Here is a 17350-nt window from a genome sequence, read left to right on the forward strand (position 1 = left end):
CTGGCGGCGCGCGGCCGGGGGCGGCTCTGGTTTCCCAGAAGTGGGCAGGGCTTCCTGCAAAGTCTGCCCGCCCCCCCGCTTCCTCGCGGCGCAGCGCCCGGGCCGCCGCGGCGCCTGCGCGCGTCGCCCCAGGGGCGCCGCGGGGGCAGCGCCGCGGAAGGCGCCCAGTGCGCAGGCGCGGGCCGGCTGCCCGGCGCGGGGGCGGTGCGCGTGCGCCGAGTGACCGTTAAACGGCCGCGGCCGCTCGTTGCTTCCCTGTCAGGGGTTTCCTGAGGCAGCGCGAGCGCCGGCGGCTTCTCGGTGTCCGCCGGCGGGCTCAGCTCCGCGCTGCTGGGGGCGTCCGGCTCGCTGAGGGACCGTTTTCTCCTCGTGGTTGTGTGTCCTGTTAATCGCTCGGCTTCCCACACGGCGCCGGGGCCTCTCTGCCCGCCCACGCCGAGCCGGGCAGTGCCGCTGGCCGGCTCCCAAGGCCTCGTCTCTGCTCGTCGCTCCCCGCCGTCTCGGGAGAGGAGATGGAAAATAGCCCAAAGCGGTGTGGGGTGGCGGCGCTCCCTCCAGGCCCCTGGGTTTGTAGTGTGGCTGGTGCCGTGTTTGTCTGCTGTGGCCTCTCCGTTGTTGCCGTGCTTGAGTGAGGCAGTTGGCATAAAACTGAAGAGCTGTAACTTTTTTTCTCCACAAAAGCTTAAACAGAGCAATTTGCCTCTACAGACACACCTCATTTTATTGTGCTTTGCAGATATTGTGGTTTTTATGAATTGAAGGTTTTTGGCAACCCTGTGTCGTCTGTGGGCGTCATTTTTGCCAACAGCATGCGCTCACTTTGTGTCTGTGTCACGTTTTGGTAATTCTTGCAATATTTCAAACCTTCTCATTATTGTTATATCTGTTATGGTGATCTGTGAGCTTTGATGTTACTATCGTAATTGTTTTGGGGTGCCACAAACTGTGCCTGTAGAAGACAGTGAAATTAATTGATGTGTGTATTCTGACTGGCTGTTTCCCCGTCTGTCTCCCTCTCCTCAGGCCTCCCTATTCCCTGAGACCCAACAGTATTGAAATTAGACCAATTAATAACCCCACAATGGTCTGTGAAAGGAGGAGTTGCATATCTCTTACCTTAAATCAAAAGCTAGAAATGATTAAGCTTAGTGAGGAAGGCATGTCAAAAGCTGAGATAGGCCGAAAGCTAGGCCTCTTGTGCCAAACAGTTAGCCAAGTTGTGAATGCAAAGGAAAAGTTCTTGAAGGAAATTAAAAGTGCTACTCCAGTGAACACATGAATGATAAGAAAGCGAAACAGCCTTATTGCTGATATGGAGAAAGTTTTAGTGGTCTGGATAGAAGATCAAAGCAGCCACAACATTCCCTTAAGCCAAAGCCTAATCCAGAGCAAGGCCCTAGCTCTCTTCAATTCTATGAAGGCTGAGAGAGGTGAGGAAGCTGCAGAAGAGAAGTTTGAAGCCAGCAGAGGTTGGTTCATGCGGTTTAAGGAAAGAAGCCATCTCCATGACATAAAAGTGCAAGGTGAAGCCGCAAGTGCTGATGTAGAAGCTGCAGCAAGTTATCCAGAAGATCTAGCTAAGGTAATTGATGAAGGTGGCTACACTAAGCAACAGATTTTCAATGTAGATGAAACAGCCTTATATTGGAAGAAGATGCCATCTAGGACTTTCATAGCTAGAGAGGAGAAGTCAATGCCTGGCTTCAGAGCTTCAAAGGACAGGCTGACTCTCTTGTTAGGGGCTAATGCAGCTGGTGACTTTAAGTTGAAGCCAGTGCTCATTTACCATTCCGAAAATCCTAGGGCCCTTAGGAATTATGCTAAATCTACTTTGCCTGTGCTATATAAATGGAACAACAAAGCCCAGATGACAGCACATCTGTTTACAGCATGGTTTACTGAATATTTTAAGCCCACTGTTGAGACCTACTGCTCAGAAAAAAAGATTCCCTTCAAAATATTACTGCTCACTGACAATGCAGCTGATCACCCAGGAGCTCTGATGGAGATGTACAATGAGATTAATGTTGTTTTCATGCCTGCTAGCACAACATCCATTCTTGCAGCCCATGAATCAAGGAGTAATTTCCACTTTCAAGTCTTATTATTTAAGAAATACGTTTTGTAAGGCTGTAGCTGCCATAGATAGTGATTCCTCTGATGGATCTGGGCAAAGTAAATTGAAAGCCTTCTGGAAAGGATTCACCATTCTAGATGCCATTAAGAACATTTGTGATTCATGGGAGGAGGTCAAAATATCAACACTAATGGGAGTTTGGAAGAAGTTGATTCCAGCCCTTGTGGATGACTTTGAGGGGTTGGAGACTTCAGTGGCGGAAGTAACTGCAGATGTGGTGGAAGTAGCAAGACGACTAGAATTAGAAGTGGAGCCTGAAGATGTGACTGAATTGCTGCAATCTCATGATAAAACTTTAACAGATGAGGAGTTGCTTCTTACGGATGAGCAAAGAAAGTGGTCTCTTGAGATGGAATCTACTGGTGAAGATGCTGTGAACCCTGTTGAAATGACAACGAAGGATTTAGAGTATTACATAAACTTAGTTGATAAAGCAGCGGCAGGGTTTGAGAGGATTGACTCCAATTTTGAAAGAAGTTCTGTTGTTGGTAAAATGCTATCAAACAGCATCGCATGCTACAGAGAAATCCTTCGTGGAAAGGAAGAGTCAGTCGATGCAGCAAACTTCATTTTAAGAAATTGCCACAGCCACCTCAGCCTTCAGCAACCACCACCCTGATCAGTCAGCAGCCATCCACATCAAGGCCAGACCCTCCATCAGCAAAAAGATTACGACTCCCTGAAGGCTGTGATGATGGTTAGCATTTTTTAGCAATAAAGTATTTTTTAATTAACGTATGTACATTGTTTTTTTTAGACATAATGCTATTGCACACTTAATAGACTATGGTATAGCATAAACATAACTTTTATATGCACTAGGAAACCAAAAAACACGTGTGACTCGTTTTATTGCAATATTCGCTTTATTGTGGTTGTGTGGAAGTGAACCCGCAATATCTCTGAGGTATGCCTTTACAGATATTAGAGAAAGGTGTAGCCTTGGGAAGACTAGAGTTGCTATGGTGGCATTGTGTATAAACTGAGTTTTTTGAGGCTTAGTGGACTTACAAACTGTCCAGTTATTCGTGGCTTAAGAAGCTGTGACCTTCTCAACGCTTACTCCTATGTAACCTGTTAACTTTCTTCATTCCCTATGCCAAGACTTTGTGGGGTGTTTTTTTTTTTCCTCCTCCTTAAACACCCAAGAGAAAGGAAGAAGGGATGTGAGAAGGGATGTCAGCATCTGATGACAGCTGCATCAAGGCCATGGAAGAGAAGAGGATGAGTAACCTTCATCCTCAGTCATAATGGAGGTGATTGGAAGAGTTGCAGTGCTGTTGTGGAGATTTTTTTTGAAAAGTGTAAATTAGTGGCAACCTTGAGAGTTTTTCCTGATTCAGTCTCTGTTTCTTCCTATTAAGTGACAGTTTGCTTTTCCAATTCTGATTTTAGCATTATTCTTTGTTGTGACATAAAAGTCGAGGGTCTTTTGGGGTAATTTCCATTCCTTGCATCAGAGAGTGAGGAAAATAGAAAAAGGTAATTTCAGAGTTCTCAAGAAAGGAGGAAATTGGGCTTTGATATGTTTGCTTAGTCCCCCTGGATTTGGTCTCTTTATGACATTTAATATGCTGTGCCCCTTGCAGAAGGATGACTCACAGTTGTGGCAGACAGGCTTTGTATGATAACCACTGCGATGATGCTCTGAGCAATCTTGAAACTTGCAGTAGCAGGATCCCAGATCCTCACCTTAAGTATATACTGGCTTAATGCAGGTACTTATTTTGGTCAGGCCCTTATTTCTACATAGTATGGGGAGACCCTTTCAGTCTTCAGGGTTCTCTTGTAGGATACTAGAGGTATACAGTGCTGAAAAATAATTCACTGTCACCCAGTTACAGAGCAAAACCAGCAGTATATGAACCTGTCAGAGTAGGTCAGCATCACACATGGTATGTTGCAGTTGAGATTATTCCATAGACTACTCCAGTACTTTTGAAAATGATTAAAATGGAAATAAACTATCAGGTGAATGTTCTCAAGGAGGTAGCTGATAATTGCGGGTGGTTTTTGGTCCTTCGTCCTGGAGGAACTGAACTGTGATCAACTCTGGAACACAGGGAGAGAATTGAGCTAAGGAAAAGGGTAGTGTTTTCATGTGTTCCCACGCTTAGGTAATGCATGCTGTGGTCACAGAATTTGAGCTGCACAATCTCTGATGTTCCCTGAGTAAAAAATCATCCTTGTTCTCACTGTGGAAGCAGTAGGAAAACCTCAGGTGAGGAAGAGCAGGACTAATGACCAGTCACATCTTTTCTCAACCTCTCTTGATATCTTAGGCTCTCTTGAAGAATGTGGGATGTCTACTAGTCTAGATAAAAGAACAATTGAAAACCATTGCCTTGGAAAATTTTTCTAAAAGTTGAAGTATTTTGAGAGAAGTTCTGCCTTTAAACTTCTGAGGGGTCCTTGGTCAGATTATTTTTGCCAGAGTTGCATAAAGAGGTATTCATGGCCCTAGCTCATAAATTCAACACTTCTAGTACAGTGGAAAGAACATCAAACAGGGCTTTCGACAAAACATAATGGATCTTAATAATCATTTTGTGATTTCTGAACAAGCCACACTTTCCATGCAAGTTACATTCTGAAATTGTTATCTGAATAGGGCAGAAAGGAAGTACACAGGATTGAGGAGTTTGAGAAACACGTGTGGAACTTGTTACAAGCCCGAGTTCAATACCGAAATCCGGAATACTCTGCTTTGCTTTTGTGGTTAAGTTATGTGAAATGAATCAATGGTCTCAATCAACTTACTGGTAGAGAAGTTTGTCACTCTTGGAGCTGTAAAGAATGTCTTGAAAGCACAAACAAAGTGTAAATAATGTAATAGTGTCTGCTCCAGTAAGCAAGTGGCATTCATTACATACGGTAACAGCTCAAAGATGTAGAGTCCTCTTAATCTAATTGGAAATAACATCAACGTATGCTCATCTGCTGGAGCACTTCTGACACCTTTTCAGCAGAAAAAGTGTGTTTGGAGTAGGATGAGAACGCAACACGTCCAACCCACTGAGGCAGAAACAACCCAGCTGGTAAAGGCAAGACTGGGAGATGGGCGCTGGCTGCATGACCTCTGCTCTGTCCTTACTTTGTAATTAGATGGACAAGTACAACCAAGCTCAGGTTTCTGTTGCGGCTATAAAACCCACAAGTAGTTATCTGAGTGAGTACAAATGGAGCGAATGCAAATACAGCTGTGTTCCTTATTTGTGTAACATTACAGGGTGTATCAGTAACTAGATTTGGAGGATTAATACTAATGGCTGTGTTAATAGTTGGTACAAGATACGCATAGCCTTTCCCTTGGATGACCCAATAAGGTCAAGACCTACTTCTTGGAATATGTGCTGTGATTATAGTTAAAGCTCCAAGAGCACAGTTTCACAAAAGGCCTTTTTGTTTCTTCCTGGCTGGGTTATGGTGATCTACTCTGAGACCACTGATCAAAAAAGCTTTTATTTTGGAATTTTTGATCTTGCACTCCAAGTTTTGGGCTTACTGCATATTGTGAGTCAAGAGCAGCATGTTCCAAATAGTGAGTTGTATAAGGATTTGAACAAGGGCAAGCCTTTAACGACGTAAAGTTCAATGAAGAGCCAGAGGTGGGGACTTACAGAGCTCATGTAATCTTGTCTCTTGTCTTCAGCGTTATTCCTCCAGCCCAGCTTAAGCTTCTGTGGCAGGTGCCCCCCTGCCTTTTTTTTTTTTTTTTAAGAGAATTCTGACCGCTTTACCCCCCTACCAGCTGTTCACACCACTACTCCCCGCTTTATGCTGCTATAGTCTGTGCTCTCCCATCCTAATCCCTTCTCTAGAAGTTTAGATCCAGCCCTTGCTTTGGGCACTGCTGAGTTCACAGCACGGGAGGCATGAGAGTCACTGCCTTGCACGTCAGGTTACAGTTAGCTTTCTCAGGGTAGTTGTTCTTAGTTTAGGGTCACCCCTTGAAGAAAGGGTCACCCGCTTGCATCTGTGTTAAGTTGAATGCTTGGACATGGGCATTTACATGGGACCAGTTGTGCAGAGTAATTTGAGGGGCTGGGGGGTGTTGGGTGAAAGAATGGTGTCCCCCAGGAGTTGTATGCTTGTCCCTTTTTGGAAGTGGTGCACCTCTAATGCATGGGAAGAGCTCCTCCACCAGGTAATGTGGTCTAAGTATGACAGAGCAGTGCTCTGCCCTCCTGTGGGGTCACAAGATTGATAGGTCAGCTGCAGGATTCAAACAAACAGCCTTCTGGTATGGGTGGAAGCGACTCAAGCTTTTAAATATGGGGTACCTGGATTCTGACCCTCCTTGTTTCGTTGTATCATTCAGAGCCAAATGAAGAGTCAGAATCTCTAAAATAGGGTTCTCAGCTGTTTCATTCTTCAGAACTCAAATCTGAAGCAACTGGTTGTGAAAACTTTACCATTGAAAAGTTTCACTTCCCAAATAGTGCTGTGCTATAAATACCCTGTGCAGTGGGATATGACATTTACTCCCACACATGAGGCAGGGCATGCTTTGTAACTCGCATACTTTGTGCCTTAACCCTTAAGCTGTCTGTGAGTAAACAAGGCAGGGAACCCACCTCTTCTGCTGGATAGAGTCATGTTGCAGCCTGCATGCTGGTGGGGGTTGCTGTGGTGTAAATGAGAGTAGAAGTGTGTCCAGAATGATTGCACCTATATATAGAACAACTCACTCATAGCTTCTTCAAGCTCTTTGAGTATCATGTAGCTGAAGACTTTGCCTTAGGAATAACAATGCTTTATATGTCTACAATGCACTCTTATCAAAGAATCTCAAAGCACTTCCCTGCCCAAGCTAAAAGAAGCGTTTAGGGTAGTTTGCTTTCATTTCCCATTCTCCTACTGATTTATGATCCTTGACAAATTTCTTAGCTTCTCAGTTTCAGTCCCATACAGAGATGATACTGCTTTTCTCTCATCCTTGATATATTGTGTGTGTGTGTGTATATATATATATATACTGGAAACTCTTATACTGCAGGCTCTCTCTTTGCAGAGCGCCTCACAGACTGAAGTGCCCAGATGCTGATGCAATACATTTTATAAACATTTTTTGCATATCAGTGGGAGTAGATCTGTAATATCCTTTTTATTGAGAAAGAGATGAAGGCACCTAGGTTGCCAGATTTAAAAAAAAGTAACCAGATTAAAAAAAAAAAGTAACGGTCTGTTTTGTCTTTCCTTCTTGCATAGCATGCTCCAAGTAAGCCAAGTATCACACCCTGACTTGAGCTAGAGCAGTATTAGCCACACGCCCTATCACAGCAGAGTCATACCTCTTACAGAAGTGGAACCCAAGATTTTCAAAGCTCTTAGTTACATAACGTTGGCACTAGGCTTTTTTTGGTCTTACAAGAACACGGAGAAAAAGTCCACGAAAACTAATGCTAAAGTTGGAAATGCGCTGTTTTGGTTAACTCACTGGGGTGGGAGATATAAAAACAAATAAAATTAGACCTTTGTAGAATGAGTCTGATTCTGATCTCAATTAGACAACACTGATGTTGTTCCTTTCAGCTGAATGGTGTATTCACGGCTTGTGTTCATGAAAAATAAGAAACTAGCTTTCAAAATTTCAAAAAGAAATGGCTTTCGAAAGTTTTTCATCAACTCCTTTGAATACCAAGCAGTTCCAATTACTCGGAGTTTGGCCCCTGCAGGGAATATGCTTGTGTACAGCTTCCTCTTATCTTTGCCAAAATATGATCAAATTGCTTGTCTTTCTGAACAAGTTCTGCTTTTGGCGCTGGTCTATCATCAGGAAACACATGTCAGCATTTTAACAGCTGTGTGTCCTGTTCAAAGTGAGCTCTCAATCTGAGTAGGGTGCAAAGAGGAGTAGAGCCAGGGCTCGTTATCGTTTGTTCATTTATGGTTCGGAGTATCGAGTAAACATTGATTTTTGCCTCTCTGCTGCAGAGGTCGTCTGAGGCTTTCAACGCTTCACAGACCAACTTTAGTGAAGCTGAATCTCCATCAGATTCTTCTGCAGAGGCATTAGCTCTAGCATATGAAAAGAGGAAATGAGCACTGAGAAGATAAAGCCAAAATTATTAAAAGCAGCCTCTGATTTTGGATCTTCAGTTTTTTTGGCTGCTCAGTTCAAGGAAACTTGAGCATTCTGTTTCTTACAGATGGCAAGACTTGAATTCATGAGTGTTTAATCTTTTTAATTTTTTTTTAATGGGTCTTACCGGTTTCCTCAACTCAGCTGCCTAAAAATCACTTCTCTGAGGGTCAAAGATTGCATCAGAAGCAGAGATGCTCCTCACCTAAACCTTACAGCATGGCAGATATTAAGGATATGTTCAAAATTAAGCACAGAAGTATTTTTGAGAATATCAGAATATTCATGTAGGCTTTTTTTTTTTAAGCCCCAGCTCTGAGAGCTAAGTAAATGAAATATTCAACTGTTGCTTTTTTAAAATAAATTATTTAAATATAGGTTTAATCCACAAAATGCTGGGAAGACAACCCTGTATCTACTGTATTTTAAACCTCACAGTTTTGAGAGAGCTAGTTCATAAATTTTGAGAAGTTGAGAGACTGGCAGTACTACTGCTTGCCTTTGCCAGTAACTCTTAAACCCCAAATGAGCAACAACTTCCTCAGGGAGAGCTGGCTGTAAATCAGCTGTTAATAGCCGTTAGTCAAAAATAGAGTCAAGATGCAACTTTGATTCATTTGGAATTTAGAACTACACATCCAGGGCTTTTTCAGGGAAAAAAATGTGCTGGATTTTTAGAGCAGCTTCTGGACAGGCTTTATCTTCATTGATGTGGAGAGATCAATAATGGAGACGTTAATGGATGTGTTGCCTGACCTTAGCAGCAAACACGGAGACCAGATTTGAAGTATTTCAGTGGAAGGAGGCGCTGGAATTGATACTCTCTATGCTGCCTTTGCTTTGTGCATAAAGAGGACTTTGTTCTTAGCCAGTCTTGTTCCATCCCACTGTAATTTCGCTATATTACACAATACAGATAAAACTTCAGTCATTGTTAGTTACCTGGAAATTAATGTTACACAAGGCCCAAGCTAGGAAGTGGCATTCATGCAGAGTCCAAAAGCCACATTAACTCTCCTGGGTTTCCAAACTATGGTGTGCAGGCCATTTCAAAATAACATGCAGCGTGTTGCAAGTTTTACTCCCAGCAAAAAGAGTCTGGAAGCTTGCTTTCACGTCTTAGCCAAAGGGCCTGGTGGCTCATCTTTCACTGCAGTATTGCAGCACTTCCTAGCAATGCTCCTTCTCCCATTTGAAAGCACCATCTTTATCCCCGTTTAGCTACGGCTTGCTCTTCCCGCAGGCCCCAGCAGAGCACACGTGGACACGGGGGAGCTGGGGACCTGGAGCGTTCGTTTACATGGGCTAATCTTGTTAGTAGTTTCTGAAAATTCATAGGCTGAGGACAAAAAAAAGGTTGGCTTATACGTGTCTCAAAGTGATGCACGTGTATATTGCTCCTTCCCAAACTGCAGCAGTCTGGAGATGACATTTTTCGTGTCTGCTATCCTCTCTCTTTCTCAATGCATAGGGAGGGTAGGAAGGTGCATAAAGTTGCACCTATACTCCGGTATCTCAGACAAGAAAGTTTTTGTCAGCAAATCAGGACTGGCCTCTACCAGGCAACGAGGCCAAATGAGCCTGAGTAAATTATGCCCTTTACTAGGGATCAGGGTGTGTAGGGTTGGCATGTTACGTGGAGCAAAGCCTCAGTTCAGGGATGGAGGGAGACAGAGGTGGGTGGCACGGTCAGGTGAGACACGCATCAGACTTGGTCCATGCTGGAGGTGTTCAGGTGCTGCAATCATCCAGCTCAGGACAGTGGCTAGAGGACACTGAGAAGTCTCCTTCTGGCAGGGCGAATGCATCCCTGCATCCCCAGGCCTTGTCTTCATGCAGAGTAAGGGCTCACTCTGGGTCCAGAGGCTTGGGAGCACTTCTGCTCCCAACATTACAGAGATAGCTGTAATGAGCAAAGGTTTTGGAAGAAGCTTTCTAATGGAGAAGTAAAATGGGCCTGACCCAAACTCCTGCTTCAGGCATTTGAGCTCTGAAATCGCTGATGGATGCTGTAATATGAAATCCTGTCATGAAGTATCCTTCCTCTACCTGGGATCAGATACCTGAGGCATTAAGGATTCCCGCTACCACTGCGCAGTGTTTTATCATGTCACAAAGACCTGCTCCAACTTTCTGCAAGGCTGAAACGTTCAGCATCATCTCACACCGATTAGCAGGTAACACAAATAAGCATGGACATGTTTCCTGTGACAAGAACAGATCTCGTTATGTGGTACGAGAGCAGAGAGGAAATCCTGCGAGCGTGGGGTCAGGACAGCGAGCCGTTGAGGAGGCTCAGCTGTCGGCGGCTGCTGTTCTGTGGCCTCCCTTGTGGAATGTCCCGTTTTATCCCAGCCCCTGTCCTCCGCTTGAACCTTCAGAAATCCTGAGCGGTCGATAAGCTCTCTCCTCTTCCAGGCATTCAGATGGTCTGAATTAAAAACTAGCAGCTGCTCCCTGCTGTGTTGCAACTTCCACCGGGTTTTTGCAAAGGAGCGAGTGAGCGTGGCCATCCTCCTGCCCTGCGAGAACATCAGCATAGCTCCGTGTTAACACTCCTCCCAGCCAAGAGCAGCTCCAGCAGCTGCGGGGAGCTGCCACGCTATGGATCTGTTTGGCAGATTTGTTTACTCGGCTGATACATCTTGGTCCCCCACCCCGTGCTCATGCACTACTTCAGACCGTGATGCTGCTCGAACATCTCTGCCACCCACCACCATGGGAATTCCACTAGTTCCTTTCTGCACTGCTCCGCTACGGATTAGAATTTCATGTGGTCACTTTACTATTGTGAATTGCTCATTTGCTCATTTCCTCATTTTGGGCCCTTCTCTGGTGGGAAGGGCTACCAAGAAACAGAAAACAGTCAGAAAAAGAAAGGCTGTCAGCCACGGTCCAGTTGGACACCTGATCTCCACTGCTTTATTCAGTTTTTACCCTGGATATTCTCTCCCTCTGCTGGTTGTTGTCTCCATTCTCCCACCGAGCTCCTTTCAGTTCAGTGCCACCTCCGCTGGCCTCCGTGTTCTTCCCTACCTCTCCGTTGATCTACTTTCAGAGTCTTTCTTCCAGCCATTCATTCAGCCCTTTAGTTCCCATGAAAACCCTACCCATGAAATAAAATAACCCTCACGTTGCTGAGAACTTTAATTCCTCCTTTGTGATTCTTTTGATGTTTAACTTTTCAGGACAAGGAAAATCTTGGTAGAAGGTGCCCAGCGTGACGTGTCCCGTGTCCCTACTGTCACGTGTGAAGCGCAGCTGGAGAGACGTATGCCAGGGTTTCCTTCTGTATGGCTTGTCCCCAGAGGTGAGCAGGCACAACTGCGGCGTGAGGATCCAGGGCCCAGAGCTGGGCATAAAACAAGGTGGACACATCCAAAGTCTTCCCTTGTACAAGACCACACAAGAAAGAGACATTCCTCCTCTTGAAATAAAATACCTAAAAAAGAGAAAGATTTCTTTTGCCAGGGTTGACAGCTAGATTGTGTGTGGGGGGTATCAAGAACTAAATCTTTATATACAGATCAATTAGGGTTTATTATAGGCAGGCAAACTGCAGCTAATATTAGGACCTGGCAAAACATGCAAAAAACAACACCCAGAGTATCTCCACTTTCCTGACGCAGAGCCCTTTGCAAAGTGAGAACATGTAGGCACCATTTAGCTGTGGAGATAAATTGAGGGCCTGTGTTTCTGCTTTCTGTGAGGCTCCTTTAGCTTCTGCGTTAGTGAATGGGACTTCCTCAAATCGCCTGGCAAGAGGAAGCAGCCAGTGCTGCCGAGCCCGGCCCTGTTCTCCGCTCCAGCCATGGAAATCGTGGTGGCAACAATTAGGCAGAATCCTCGTTAGACAGAACGAAGGATGGATCGGGGCATACCACAAAATGGCTCTTTGCACAGACGATGTTTCCTACAAAAAACCACTTTCCTCCTTAAAGCTAATTCCAACAAAAACATTTGGCTCCATCTTTGCTTGTGAGATTAATTTTGATAAAATATCATGGACTGGGATTGTTAACCAAATTAACTCAGACTTTAAAAAACTGTAAATTTAAAGGGCTTAAAAATTCAATCAGACATTTGGTATTAATCTTATAGAGAAATGCATGGAAGGTTTTAAAGTTAATTAAGTATCAGTGTATTGCAAAATGACAAAAGCTCCTAAAGAATGCTGTAGGATGGAGATTTCACGCAGTACGTCTTCAAATGTGATGCACGCACTAGATAAAAGGAGAACTCATACCAGCTCCATGACAAAGACTACCTCAGGCTTCTCCCCGTGCTTCCTTTTCTAGGACTGCTTGCCCCCCACGTGACGGCGTGCTGCTTTTCAGCTAGGTGTGGAAATGAGCTCCTTGCTTCGGGCTGCAGCAGAACACAGTGAAAACAGGCCGGTGAGCCGTGACTCACCACGATGCCTCATACTCGGGTGTTTCGGCCAGTAGCTCAAATTTTTGCAGCCGAGTGGTGCAGCCTCCACCCAGGGAAGAGAGTCAGCACAGACTTTGGTCTGGCTCGCTCACCCCCCACGGATCGGGCCGTCTGGCCGTGTCTGGCACCGCGAGCGGCGGAGGTGGCTGTGTCATGCCGGAGCCAGGCACCGTGCCACTTGGATGCTCCCAGCTCCCGGAGGAGCCAGGGCTTCTCCCCACGGAAGTGACCAGCCGTGCATCTCCCCCGTAGCCCGGGCACGTTTCAGCAGGATCGATACCTGGGAGCTGGATGCAGCGTCTCGGCCTTTGCAAACCCGAAAGGTATTTTTTCCTCTCGTTCTTCGGAGCAACGCGTAACACATGCCCAACCATCCTTCTGTCAATGCTAACAGTGCAGGTTGGAGCTGCTGCTGAGATCAAAACCTGCTTGCTGCAAGATTTCACCAAAGAGGTGGTTCCATAACCTGTCATTTTTTCCGGAGGAAACACGGTGCGAGGCATGCACGGTGAGAACAGCGAAAGGGTTAAAGTCACAGCATTCCAGCCCACACGAAACACCCAACCTCTAAACTTTAACCAAAGTAGCAGTTGCTGGTTTCTCACAGCACGCACGCACGGATGAAATCACACATTGCTGTCTGTCACTGGGGTTTGCAAAGCCGAGGTGCTCGTGTTCATGGGGTGTGCTAGTCGCTCGAGGAATCCAGTAGCAACAGCAACAAAACATCAGTGCGTTTGAAAAACAAAACAAGAAACCCAGTGATGAGTCTCCTGGATCTCCAGACAAACAAATTCGCACTCTACAGTGAACATAATATTTGAGCTCAAATTCTAGGGCTAAACCAACCCATTCCCCCACTGTTTCTGTTGTCCTGAATCCATATACCTCTAATTAGACTAACTTCTCTTCCTCAGGGTTTTCTTTTGTTTGTTTTAAAAACATTTCCCCATGAGGCCATCTGTCATCTTGAGGCTGTCTGAATTTGTTGGTCACTTATTAAAAAGTCAGCCCAGACTGTTACAAATCTATTAGTCCTAGACATTTGTTGTTACCACGCAGCGTTCCCCGGGAGTCCGTTTTCCAAGACTAATATTTGAAAAGAGGGTGAAGCACTCATAGCAAACATAGCAAGTCTGTTACATGGAGAAGTGAAATGCTACTGCTAGATTAAATTCTTTCAATATCAGTGAAAGAACCCAGGATTTATCAACGCAATCCTCCAGGCAAAGTTTGGAGGCAGCATTCATATTCGGTTCCTTCCTGTTGTAAGCTGGGCTTGCAAAGGTTCGAAATAGGTCACCATAACTTCAAATTCTCCATCCAGGCCTTGGTAGTGTTTGAGGGGATGTTCTAGCTCCTCGGTGCAGAATCCCACCATATGGGTGAGCAGTGGAGTAGAAATGCCTGGTGCTGCTGGTGTCTGGCTGATAGAGCCGGTCCTTTTCTGCCACATATATACTTTTCTGTGGATCAAACTGGAAGAAGCTTTGGAGCAAAAGGAAACACAGTCAAAAAGAGCTTTGCAGACAGCGGCATGCATGTGGCCTGAGCTTCCTCCAAGTCTCAAGCTGAGTTCCTGTCGTCACAGTGTTTGTATATAAAAACGCATATTGTTCTTGCAGGGTGGCAGGCTGTCTCAAAACAGAGAGGGACCAGGGTGTGTTTGGTGGTGAGCGGGTGAAAAGAACTTCTGTTACTTGTCGGATGCTTAAGACAGGTTGAGCCTCACCCTTGAATATAATCAGAAAGGATCTATCCAGACTTGGTCACAAGATTATTGGGACGAGAGTGCAGTTCTGGCACTGCCACTTCAAAAGACAGATTGGGAAGGGTTCAGAAAGACTTGCAAGAATGATTGGAGGTATGAAAAATCCACCTAACAGATACTAAAGCAACTCTATATTTAGTTTGTTTAACTAAGAAAAGGTTACCGAGTGACTCAATCATAATCTCTATATGCAGAGTCTGATATTAGAGGGCAATTCACTTTAACAAATACAAGAATAACAAGCACCAACAGCCAGGAGGAGAAAGTTCTCCATCTGTCCTGGAGTCGGACTCAAGTGTCTGTCTAAGCTACAGGCTTGACCATCTCCCCCATTAATTCCTGCATGAAAATAAACAGGTCTTGCCACAACATGGACTTGCAGCAAAAGACAAACATCATTATATCATATTCCTGTCTTGTGTCATGTTACACTGTAAATTTGACTCAGAGACAAACTCTTTGTTTTGACTCATATAATACCAGATGCGAAAAGAGCCCTATTCATCAACTAGATCCCAAGATGCTCTTGCAACAGACATCATGGGGAAAAGTTCTTGCATTGCCAAGTTTAGATCTGAGCCTAATTCTGCTTTCCATACATGCAGGCTTAGACATGTCTTCACCAATCAAAGAATTATTATAGATAACAGTAACAACTCTTGTATTACACAGAAAGCGGCTATTACCTAGTGAATATGAGAAATGTGTTCCTCTTTTTAAGATCAATGCGCAGCTTTAAAATGTCACTCCTGAAAGAAAACCAATGTCTTTCTAAAGAAAACCAGGTTTAAGGAGAAAGTGAAGCATATTTCATCCCCTCCCACCCACAGGACACTCATTCCCTCCTCTGCCACGTGCATACTCAGACTTCTGGAGGAAGGAGCCGGCCAAGGCAGAGCTGCATCATCTGGAGCCGCACATGTTCTCCACCACTCCTCAGGCAGCCACCAGTGTTTCTTTGCCTGTTTCGTCAACGGGCTGCATAAGATATTGAAAAGAAACCCAAAGACTTTCACCAATGCTGCTGTTTCCATGACTGGCCCCTCCGCTCGCTGACTTAGGGAACAGCCTCGCTGTTAGCTGTTGTCCAGCCCTGCTGCAGAGCAGAACGCAGGCCCAAAACCCAGTCGCTGCCGAGTCAAGCTAATGAGAGATACCGATACCCACCAGGTACTTACACTGATGCAAATGCAGCATCTTTCACCTGGATTCGTTTAGTTTACAGTCCGCTCTTGGAGCCCGATACTCGCTTGTGTAGGCTGTGTCTAACGCAGGCCTGCATGCGCTTGGCGTAAGGGCTTGTTCCAAGGTTGCCTTGAGTTTCCCAGAGAACTGCACAAGATTTGCCTGTCATTTCTGAGCTCACAGGATAATCGCAAGGAAGCTGTGGGCAGTGATGGTGCCTGAACGGCACTGCTCTGCCGCAACGCCGCAGAGGTCAGGCGAGCTGCTGAGCTGGGCAGGCTCTGGCTCTAAACCACAGGTCTGCCAGGGCGGGAAGGGTTAATTCAACTATTGCAGGGTTCGTTCTGCAGCCTGGATGCTGAGTTTGCAGACGCTGCAATGGCCCCAGGCCCCAGGTTGGGGCAGGGAGGAGGTGGACAACAGCAGGCAGATGCCATCCTACTCCACGCTGCCATTTTACATCTCAAACAGGTTAGGAAAAACCATGCAATACCCCCGGGTGGGCAGAGATGGGTGGCAGCTTGCACCCCAGTTCGTATTCCTGACTATTAAAAATAAAATGCTGCATTAATGAGAGAGATCAAAGGTCCATTGACCAAAGCATCTTGTCACCACCTGGCCTCGGAGTGAGGACTGTCCAGCAGTGCCTTCTGGAACTGAGGGATGGGTTTGCTGCAGCCACTCCACGTGTCACCGCTGGTACTGCTGTGCCACAAGGGGAAAAACCCCAAATAGCTAATGGGCTACATGGGAAGGAGCCCAAGGATGGGTCCTTTCTCAGCACACCCTCTGGGTTTCCAGTGGTCTGTAGCTTTGAGACTTCCTGGACTGGATGGTTGCCTCTGGATTGATGTTTACCAGCCCCTGTGGGAGCTTCCACCTTTGGAGATAAAGCACACGGGAAGAGACTGGAAAGGTCTCCTTGACCCACTCCGGGGAATTCTCCAAATTCATCGTATGCACCAGCCGTTCTCAGCAGTTTCCTCTCTTCAGGGGTTATTAACACCGAAAATCAACACTTACATTTTTTCACCAGTCTGGAAGGGTCACCTGGATCTCGTGAGTGCCGGGGGAGAGGCCAGGCTGGTCACGCTGCCTGCCCGTTGCCTGTGAGCTGGAGAAACGAGCACACCCAAGCAGCGCTCAGGTCTCTTCAAACAACAATTACATCATGTTTAAGCCAGCAAGCATGTGATTTCCCAGCCCTGAAATCGAAAGCAGCCTCAGGAGGGGAGAGAAGCAGTGGAGCGGCCCGCGTGGATCCGGGAGGAAAGGCTCTGCTGCTCCCCAGCGAGGCTGCGCTCGAGCAGGACGCGGGTGACGAGGCAGGACTGCAGTTCAGTACTGCTGGAGATGCAATGCGGGAGGGACGTTGCAGGCTTCAGAGAAGGAAAACACTTAAAAGGTTTAATCTATCTAGATTTTGAGCACGTTTCCTGAGAAATTGGCTCATTTCTCTCGGACCCATAGTATCGCTGCACGTTTCCAAAGAGGGAGTTTGAACCTGAGCCGAGGGCGTGCATCTGGCAGGTTTGGTGGGTTGAAGCAGGGAGGACGTGAGGACACAGGGCTTGCCTAACCCCGTGCGCTGCTGTCAGCTCAGCATTGCCCCCGACTCCTACGGCGATGCAGGGCAAAGCGTGTCGCTGAGTCCCGCAGCAGCAGGACGAGGCTTTCTCCTGAGCCCAGGTTCACTGCAGCGTGTCTGTTCCTTGCCTCATTTCCCTGCAGCCTCCTG

General features: G+C 46.0%; 2 long non-coding RNA genes across 2 annotated transcripts; one reads left to right on the plus strand and one right to left on the minus strand.

Moving 5' to 3' along the window:
- The first annotated feature begins 96 nt into the window (after positions 1–96).
- Positions 97–2871, plus strand: LOC112987812 (uncharacterized). Its single transcript, XR_010392549.1, has 2 exons — positions 97–566; positions 1024–2871. It is a non-coding gene; the product is annotated as an uncharacterized LOC112987812 (long non-coding RNA).
- Positions 2872–8812: 5941 nt separating this feature from the next.
- LOC135330573 (uncharacterized) lies at positions 8813–16753 on the minus strand. Its single transcript, XR_010392550.1, has 2 exons — positions 15606–16753; positions 8813–11664 (listed from the first exon to the last, which is right to left on the minus strand). It is a non-coding gene; the product is annotated as an uncharacterized LOC135330573 (long non-coding RNA).
- Positions 16754–17350: the final 597 nt, after the last annotated feature.

The sequence above is a fragment of the Dromaius novaehollandiae genome, chromosome 22, assembly GCF_036370855.1.
Source record: "Dromaius novaehollandiae isolate bDroNov1 chromosome 22, bDroNov1.hap1, whole genome shotgun sequence".
Classification (NCBI taxonomy): domain Eukaryota; kingdom Metazoa; phylum Chordata; class Aves; order Casuariiformes; family Dromaiidae; genus Dromaius; species Dromaius novaehollandiae.